This window comes from Dryobates pubescens, chromosome 10, assembly GCF_014839835.1.
Source record: "Dryobates pubescens isolate bDryPub1 chromosome 10, bDryPub1.pri, whole genome shotgun sequence".
Taxonomy (NCBI): domain Eukaryota; kingdom Metazoa; phylum Chordata; class Aves; order Piciformes; family Picidae; genus Dryobates; species Dryobates pubescens.
In genome coordinates this window covers 14,282,215-14,292,753 of record NC_071621.1, presented here as the reverse complement: position 1 = coordinate 14,292,753, position 10,539 = coordinate 14,282,215, and positions in this window count along the sequence as shown.

Here is a 10,539-nt window from a genome sequence, read left to right as displayed (position 1 = left end):
TGAACTCTGTGTCATATGGCTACCAGGTTCAGAAGCTGGATTTTGGAACTGGATACAGGAACGTTTGGATTGTGATCAGAGGCAGAGTCCTCCTTGGGCATTGGCCATTGAGGAAGAGGCTTGACTCTGGGGATCCCTCAGGTTTATCCTGAAGATGACATCCATGGGATGCAATCCCTTGATGGTCAGTTTAGGGTCATCTGTTCTGTCTGTTTCTCCCTACAGGTGCTACCTCTTACTGCACCCCACTGTGGTGCACAAGGTTTATCAGTGCCCTTGGTCTGCACAGGAGCAGTCTAAGCCAGAGCCTTTGTGCAGCCCAGCCCTTGGCAGTAACTCTCCCCATCAGCTTCTCACTGCTGGAAGCAGCAGCCCTGAACTTCAGAGAGTGCCCTCACAGAGCAGAGCCTGATCTGAGAAGTCACATCCCTGAACAGAATCAGTGCTGTTCCAGCTCCAACCAGGACACTTACCTACAAAAGTAAGCAAAGCCCCCAACCCAAGATAAAAGCTTTCCTCCTGGCTCAGTTGTGCCCTCACTCCAATCACATGAGAAAACTAATAAATTGAAAAGCAAACCAAAACAGAATGAAGATTGACTTTGTCTTTACCTATGATGAAAATTAGTCGGACTGGGTTGGGACAGTTAGACCTCGTTGCTCTCTACAACAACCTGAAAGGAGGCTGGAATGGGTTTAGTTCTCTTCTCCAAAGTATCCAGTGACAGAATGGGAGGAAAAGGCCTGAAATTGTGCCAGAGGAGGTTTAGGTTGGATATTAGGAAAAGTATCTTTACTGAAAGAGTGGTCAGGCATTGGAACAGGCTGCCCAGGGGAGGCTGGTCCCAAAGATCTCCTTGGGTCCCTCCCAACCCCTGACATCCTGTGATCCTGTGATCCAGTCACCATCCCTGGAGGTGTTAAAAAAGCATGTGTGGATGCTGAACTCTGGGACATGGTTTAATGGCCATGGTCTATGGTTGGATTTGATGGCCATAGAGGGCTTTTCCAGCCAAAACAAGCCCATGATTCTATGATTGTATATAACTGTCATCCAAGTTTTGCAACTGAAACTTCCTATGAAGTGGGAAAACAATCTCTGAATTGCTCCTTTAGCCTGCATGGCTCACTCAGGATGAATAAAACTCTGCTTTTAAGATTACATCTTTTGGTTTAACACTATTCACCACACAAGTTGCTTTTCATTTGCCTTCAACTTCACCTTGAGAGGATTAAAACTTCAGAAAATCATGTTTCACACACAGATTATAATTAATATTAATAAAGAATGGATGGCTGTAATAATTTATTGGCTTCATAATTATTACTTGTGATACTTATTATATTTATTGTATAATAATACTATTATAGTCTAACAATAACCATTCTATTATAATGGCTATTGTGGAATCCAAAATACCAATTATTTTATAGTCCTGCTTCCAAATTCTTCCCCAGCCCAGGAGGAATGCTTATTATGACATAATCAAATAAGCCCCTCTAAAAGTGCACACTCATAACTCTTTATGCCTTTAGCACATTGAAGCATCCACTGTGCAGCAGCTCTGGGACAAGGGAGGAATTCAAGGCACAGTTTTGATCTGACCTAGCACCACTCTTCCATGTAACAAGATATTACCAAATTATCTGTAAATGAAAATCCTGGTGGAGCTCTGCTGAGCTCAGGGAAAGTATCACAATACTTCAGGAAACACTGATTTGCTGGAAAGGAAGGAGTGAGGATATTCATGTTATTTTATTTTACTGTTTTAATTAGATAAACAGGGAAGGGAGGTTTCTGAGTCACCTGGGGATATTGAATATTTCAAATATATGTAACCCACCTCATGGAGTTCAATAAGGACAAGTGCAGGGTCCTGCATCTGGGGAGGAATAACAGCGGGCACCAGGACAGGGCTGCCCTGCTGGAGAGCAGCACCAAGGAGAAAGACCTTGGAGTGCTGGTGGACAGCGAGTTCTGCAGGGGACAGCGATGTGCCCTTGTGGCCAAGGGAGCCAATGGGATCCTGGGGTGCAGCAAGAAAAGTGTGGACAGCAGATCCAGGGAGGTTCTCCTCCCCCTCTACTCTGCCCTGTTAAGACCACACCTGGAATATTGCAGGCAGTTTTGGGCTCCCTATCACAGTATCACAGTAACTAAGGTTGGAAGAGACCCCAAGGATCATCAAGTCCAACCTGTCCCAACAGACCTCACAACTAGACCATGACACCAAGTGCCACGTCCAACCCCCTCTTGAACACCTCTAGAGATGGGGACTCCATCACCTCCCTGGGCAGCACATCGCAATGACGAATGACTCGCTCAGTGAAGAACTTTTTCCTCACCTTGAGTCTAAACCTCCCCTGGCACAGCTTGAGACTGTGTCCCCTTGTTCTGGTGCTGGTTGCCTGGGAGAAGAGACCAATCCCCTCCTGTCTACAACCACCTTTCAGGTAGTTGTAGAGGGCAATGAGGTCACCTCTGATCCTGCTCTTCTCCAGGCTAAACAACCCCAGCTCCCTCAGCCTCTCCTCACAGGGCTGTGCTCAAGGCCTCTCCCCAGCCTCGTTGCCCTTCTCTGGACACGTTCAAGTGTCTCGATGTCCTTCCTAAACTGAGGGGCCCAGAACTGGACACAGGACTCAAGGTGTGGCCTAACCAATGCAGAGTACAGGGGCACAATGACCTCCCTGCTCCTGCTGGCCACACTATTCCTAATACAGGCCAGGATGCCATTGGCCCTCTTGGCCACCTGGGCACATGGCTGGCTCATGTTTAGGCGGGTGTCAATCAGCACCCCCAGGTCCCTCTCTGTTTGGCAGCTCTCCAGCCACTCTGACCCCAGCCTGTAGCTCTGCATGGGGTTGCCGTGGCCAAAGTGCAGCACCTGGCACTTGGACTTATTAAATGCCATCCCATTGGACTCTGCCCATCTGTCCAGTTGGTCAAGGTCCCTCTGCAGAACCTTTCTACCCTCTAACTGACTAACATCTGTTCCCAACTTGGTGTCATCTGCAAACTTGCTGATGACTGACTCAACCCCCTCATCCAGATCATCAATGAAGATGTTAAAAGTCCCTAATTCAAGAGGGACAGGGATCTACTCAATATTTCAACAGAGGGCTACAAGGATGCTGAAGGGGCTGCCCTGTGAGGAAAGGCTGAGAGATCTGGGGCTGTTTAATCTGGAGAAGAGATGAGTGAGAGGGGATTTAATAAATGTCTATAAATATCTGAGGGCTGGGGGTCAGGAGGGAGGGGGCAGCCTCCTCTCCATTGCACCTGTAATAGGACAAGGGGCAATATAAACTACAGCACAGGAGGTTCCACCTCAACATGAGGAAGAACTCCTCTACAGTAAGGGTCACAGAGCACTGGAACAGGCTGCCCAGAGAGGTTGTGGAGTCTCCTTCTCTGGAGACTTTCAAGATCCATCTGGATGCATTCCTGTATAGAATACATACATACATAGAATACATAGAATAAACCAGGTTGGAAGAGACCTTCAAGATCATCGCGTCCAACCCATCAACCAATCCAACACCACCTAAACAACTAACCCATGGCACCAAGCACCCCATCAAGTCTCCTCCTAAACACCTCCAATGATGGTGACTCCACCACCTCCCCAGGCAGCCCATTCCAATGGGCAATCACTCTCTCTGTATAGAACTTTTTCCTAACATCCAGCCTAAACCTCCCCTGGCGCAGCCTGAGACTGTGTCCTCTTGTCCTGGTTCTGGCTGCCTGGGAGAAGAGACCAACATCCATCTGTCTACAACCTCCCATCAGGTAGTTGTAGAGAGTAATAAGGTCACCCCTGAGTCTCCTCTTCTCCAGGCTAAGCAACCCCAGCTCCCTCAGCCTCTCCTCACAGGGCTGTGTTCCAAACCCCTCACCAACTTTGTTGCCCTTCTCTGGACTCGTTCCAGCAAGTCAACCTCCTTCCTAAACTGAGGGGCCCAGAACTGGACACAGGACTCAAGGTGCGGCCTAACCAGTGCAGTGTACAGGGGCAGAATGACCTCCCTGCTCCTGCTGGCCACACTGTTCCTGATGCAGGCCAGGATACCATTGGCCCTCCTGGCTGCCTGGGCACACTGCAGGCTCATGTTCAGCCTACCATCAACCAGCACCCCCAGGTCCCTCTCTGCCTGGCTGCTCCTCAGCCACTCTGACCCCAGCCTGTAGCTCTGCATGGGGTTGTTGTGGCCAATGTGCAGAACCTGGCACTTGGATGTGTTCAATCTCATGCCCTTGGACTCTGCCCATCTGCCCAGCCTGTCAAGGTCCCTCTGCAGAGCCTCTCTGCCCTCCAGCAGATCAACTCCTGCCCCCAGCTTGGTGTCATGTGCACATATACTGATGATGGACTCAATGCCCTCATCCAGATCATCAATAAAGATGTTAAAGAGCATGGGGCCCAGCACTGATCCCTGGGGCACACCACTGGTGACTGGCTGCCAGCTGGATGTGGCACCATTCACCACCACTCTCTGGGCTCGGCCCTCCAGCCAGTTCCTAACCCATCGCAGTGTGCTCCCATCCAAGCCATGGGCTGACAGCTTGGCCAGGAGTTTGCTATGGGGAACGGTGTCAAAGGCCTTGCTGAGGTCCAGGTAGATCTGTCCAGGTAGACAGGTATGACCTGTGCTAGATTCTATGGTCCTGCTCTGGCAAGGGGGGTTGGACTCGATGATCTTTAGAGGTCCCTTCCAACCCCTAACATCCTGTGATCCATATGGGATGAGGGATATCTAGTTTGTTTAAATAGCAAAACTAACCTGATGGATAGACCTTGTTTATATGTCCTGATCCAAATATAAGAATCTCATATATCAGGAGCAGTGACTAACATCTGAATGAGAATTGAGAAGAGAATGCAACTTTGTAGACATAAAAAAGGTGATGGACTGAATTTGGGAAGTAAATGGATTTAAGTAGAGAAAAAAACAGCATGTGTAATATTTAATAGCAGGAAAGGAATACAATGGAGTTTTTCTGTCCTCAAACTATAATTAAAATGAGGGGATATATAAAAAAAGGGCAAATTTTAAAACTGTTTGTAAGGGTTTTGCTGCCAGAGGATCTCCTGGAAGCCTCCTGGGGAACGCAGACTAATACCAAAGTAGGCAAGCAAACACAGCCCCCAGTGTGTCACAGCCTCAGGCACTGCATTTGCTTCTTATATGGAGATTTTCAAAAGCTTTGAGGTGTTTTTTTCTGCCTTCCACTTTGCATGCTCAGCTTGACACCACTTTAAAGCTCCATCCCACAGAGAGGAGTAATGCTGAGCACCTTCTAAACCCCACAGCCTTTCAGTGCAGCTCCAGTTGAGAAATGCAAAATACAGGTATCCAAGAACATTGACTTTGAAGGGTATGACCTTAGAGGACAGCAGCTTAAGCTGTCACAAAGGGTAGAAAAGTAGCACCCAGGCCTGGAAAGATCTGCCCTCCTTGTAGCTCTTTGCAGGCGAGGGCTTGGAGAAAATAAGGTGGTGAGATCTGAATTAACAAAGCTGGTGAGGGGTCTGGAGCACAGGTCCTGTGAGGAGCAGCTGGGAGAGCTGGGATTGTTTAGTCTGGAAAAGAAGGCTCAGGAGAGACCTTCTCACTCCCTACAACTCCCTGAAAAGAGGTTCGACCACCAAGCTGGGGGTCAGTCTCTCCTCCCAGGTAGCAAGCAATAGGACCATAGGAAATGGCCTCAAGCTGCACCAAGGAAGGCTTAAGTTGGATAATAGGAACCATTTCTGCCTACAGCAGTGGTGGAGTCCCCATCCCTGGAGGGATTGAAAAGCCCTGTAGATGTGGTGTTGGGGGACAAGGTGTAGTGGTGACCCGGCAGTGCTGGGTTAAGGGTTGGTGTCCATGATCTTAAAGATCTCTTCCAACCAAAATGGTTCTATGATCCTAATGCATGCAGAACCTTAAGCATACCTTGGAGAAGTAAATAGTGCAGAAAATGGCTGCATTAGCATTTTTATCACTTTTGGTTTCCTTCAAAGAGTTTCCTTGGAGCAATGGTTCACACCTAGATGGGAAACTGCATCCAGGCTCCCATTGTACTGTCCTGCCTGAAGGGTGCAAAGAGTCAAGGATTAGAATCACAGAATATTAGGAGCTGGAAGGGCCCTCAAAAGATCATCCAGTCCAACCCTCCTGCCAGAGCAGCATCACCTATACCAGATCACACAGGAACACATCCAGGTGGGTCTGGAACATCTCCAGAGAGGGAGACTCCACTCCCCCTGGGCAGCCTGTTCCACTGTTCTGTCACCCTCATAAGGAAAACATTTTTCCTCATGTTTCTATGGAACTTCCTGTGCATCACCTTCCACCATTGCCCCTTGTCCTGTCACTGGGCATCACTGAGCAGAGCTTGGCTCCATCCTCTTGACACTCACCCTGTACATCTTTATAAACATGAATGAGGTCACCTCTCAGGCTCCTCCCCTCCAAGCTAAATAGCCCCAGCTCCCTCAGTCTCTCCTCATAAGGAAGATGTTCCACTCCCCTAATGGTTTTTGTGGCTCTGTGCTGGACTCCCTGAGGTCCCTGAGGTCCTTCTTGAGCTGAGGTGCCCAGAACTGGACACAGTATTCCAGACACGGCCTCACCAGTGCAGAGTAAAGGGGGATGAGAATGTCTCTTGACCTACTAACCACTCCCCTTCTAATCCACCCCAGGATACCATTGGCCTTCTTGGCCACAGGAGCACATTGCTGGCTCATGGTCAACTTCCCATCTAGTAGGACCCCCGGGTCCTTTTCCCCTTCACTGTTCTCCAACAGGTCAGTTCCTAACCTATTCTGGTCCACAGGGTTGTTCTTTCCCAGGTTCAGGACACTTACCCTTGTTGAATTTCATTCAGTTTCTCCCTGCCCAGCTCCCCAGCCTGGCTAAGTCTTGCTGAATGGCAGCACAGCCTTCTGGAGTTGTGAACCGGTGCCATTATCCCCGTGGTTAGAACAAGAATGCAAAATAGTTGGGGGAAATACAGAAACACTCGATGTGAAATTGTATGTATTACAAAATCCTTTCCAAATCCAGCTTTTGTAATAACACAGAAGGGTGCCTCTAGATTTGCCAAAACCAGAAGCAAAGCCACAGGTTTCTCACTAAACACATCTTCTGCAAGGACAATACACTTGTGGGATTAATGTTTATGAGCAAGTTCTGCTCACCTGCCAGCAGTCTTTCCTTCAAGCCCTCTGCCATCTCTGCAGACTCTGAGCTGGGCACCTTGCCTTATGCACAGCATTGGCGTGGAAGGTGGAGCTTTATGCAGTCCTTAAAGCCAATCACAGAATGGTGGGGTTTGGAAGGGGCCTCTGGAGATCATCTGCTTCAACACCCCTGCTAAAGCAGGGTCACCCACAGCAGGTTGCACAGGGTTGTGTCCAGGGAAGTTTAGAATCTTTCCAGAGAAGGAGACTCCACAACTTCTCTGGGCAGCCTGCTCCAGTCCTCCATCACCCTCAAAGGAAAGATTTTCCTTATGTTCAGTGTTCCAAGTTTGTGTCCACTGCACCTTGTCCTGTCACTGGGTACCACCAAAAAGAGTCTGGCCTCATCTTCTTGACACAGCCTTTAGATAGTGACAAGCACTGATAAAGCCCCCTCAGTCTTCTCCAGTCTAAACAGCCCCAGGTGCCTCAGCCTTTCCTCCTCACAGAGATTCTCCAGTCCCCTCAGCATCTTTGTAGCCTCTACTGCACTGTCTCCAGTAGTTCCTTGTCTTTCTTCAACCAGGGTGCTCAGAACTGGACACAGGACTCCAGATGACGGCTCCCCAGGGCAGAACAGAGAAGGAAAGTCTCCCTCCACCTGCTGGCCACACCAGCAACCCAGGATGCCATTTATGCCTGCTTGGCTACAAGAGCAGACTGCTAGCTCATGGTGAGCTTGCTGTCCAGGTCTTTCTCCATGGAGCAGGTTTCCAGCAGGCCAACCTCTAACCTGTACTGGTGCAGGGGGTTATTGATCCTCAGGTGCAGGACTCTACACTTGCCCTTGCTCAGCTGCATACTTCCACTCAATCTTTTCAATGTGAAAAGTATCTAATAATTAGCATGTGTTTAGGCTCATGTCACAGAATCACAGAATGCTAGGGGCTTGAAGGGTCCTCTTGGCACTCACCCTTCACATATCTATAAATATGAATGAGGTCACCTCTTAGTCTCCTCTGCTCCAAGCTAAAGAGCCCTCAGCTCCCTCAGTCTCTCCTCATAAGGAAGATGTTCCACTCCCCTAATCGTTTTTGTGGCTCTGAGCTGGACTCTTTCAAGCAGTTCCCTGAGGTCCTTCTTGAACTGAGGGGCCCAGAACTGGACACAATATTCCAGATGTGGCCTCAGCAGTGCAGAGTAGAGGGGGATGAGAACATCTCTTGACCTACTAACCACTCCCCTTCTAATCCACCCCAGAATGGCATTGGCCTTCTTGGCCACAGGAGCACGTTGCTGGCTCATGGTCAACTTCCCATCCACTAGGAGCCCCGGGTCCTTTTCCCCTTCACTGCCCTCCAATATGTCAGTTCCCAATCTATACTGGTCCACAGGGTTGTTGCTTGGCCTTTCCTAACTTAACAGTTGCTAACTTAACTTAACAGTTGCTGCTTGGATCTTAGGGCACAGGCTTCAGGAGAAGCTGTGCATGGTGTAGAGAAAGCCTCTCAGGAATCACTGTGGGCTTGCTCTTCTTCATCAAAGCATTGCTCAGCAAAGCTGACATCTGCAAGAGGAACCAGTAACTTCACCTGGCATTGCATACGTTATACACATAGATACACACACACAAAATGCACCAACAAGTGGCTTAGAAGTGGTTACTCATTAGGCAAAGAGAAGTTCTCCAGGGTGCAAAGACTCTTTCCTCAGTGAGGTTCTTGGCACTCTCAGCTTTCCATTACTTTTTTTGTTATTAAAAAAGGAATTAAAACCATATTTTTCTCATCTCACTAAGTACCTTTATGATGTCCAAACAAATCCAACAATGATATCATCTCTTTCCTCCAGGGAGGAATTCAGGCCAGGATGTGATATTCCTGCTTATTCCTGGAGCACAGAGGCTCAAATCAAGGCAAAGGCAGCAGGTCTCAATCCTTGAGGGGAAAATGCATGCCACAGCACCATCCACTTCATACTGAAGCTCTCCCAGATCCCTCCTTCTTCTTGAGAGCTGTTCAACACTGTAAATTAAGAGTCAAGGCCTGAATCCTGCTAAGCCTGATCTCCGCAGGCAGATACTCAAGGCTGCTCTTCAGCAGGACATGCTCGCAGTGAGGATCTGCCCATATGGATCTGATTTCTCCATGGATACTCATTTCAGGATATGTGCAACACATGGCATGATTGGGCTGCAGTCCTTGAAGCAGCCTCTGATTTAATAAAACAGATGATTCACCTTCAACTTGTTAAGTCCCTCAGCTCAGGAAGGAGGTCAAGTGTGCCTTTGGTTAGCTGTTTGCGCAATGGCAGACCCACAGGGACAGACACAGGTCCAAGTGCCCCAACACTGTCAGGCTCCTTGCAGCCACCTTGCCTCCATGATTTCCGCAATGGACCCTTCCAAGCAGTAGGTCAAAGTCCTCCAGCCTGACACTGCTGCAGGCTGGCAGATATGGATGGAGAGCAGGACTCAATCTGGGCTTAGCTATGAGTTTATCATAGAATGGTTTGTGTTTGAAAGCAGTGTGCCCAGGTGGCCAAGAAGGCCAATGGCATCCTGGCCTGCATTAAGAATAGTGTGGCCAGCAGGAGCAGGGAGGTCATTGTGCCCCTGTACTCTGCACTGGTTAGGCCACACCTTGAGTCCTGTGTCCAGTTCTGGGCCCCTCAGTTTAAGAAGGACATTGAGCTATTTATTTAACTTGCATTTTGCGGGAAAGGGCTTTGAGCAAAGGATGCCTGTGCCTGTAACATGATTTTGTGTTGATAAATCCTCCACCACTTTGAAAATTGCTCATGGTAGGCATCAAACCCAGGTTTGTGTGCTCCCACATACCAGTTTGTTTGGTAGAGGTGCTCTAAGGGTTGCATAGAGCCACTTGGCTTTGGTGGCTGAGGTTTTTCAGTCTCCAATTGAATCATGGCCATGGTGGTCTTGGTTTGATGGTTGGACTTGATGATCTTAGAGGTCTTTCCCAACTCAAACAATTCTGTGTTTCTATGGCATTGAGACACTTGAACGTGTGCAGAGAAAGGCAACGAGGCTGGGGAGAGGCCTTGAGCACAGCCCTGTGAGGAGAGGCTGAGGGAGCTGGGGTTGTTTAGCCTGGAGGAGGCTCAGGGGAGACCTCATTGCTCTCTACAACTACCTGAAAGGTGGTTTTAGCCAGGAAGGGCTTAGTCTCTTCTTTCTAGCAACCAGCACCAGAACAAGAGGACACAGTCTCAAGCTGCACCAGGGGAAGTTTAGGCTCAAGGTGAGGAGAAAGTTCTTCACTGAGAGAGTCGTTCGTCATTGGAATGTGCTGCCCAGGGAGGTGGTGGAGTCACTGTCCCTGGAGGTGTTCAAGAGGGGATTGGACGTG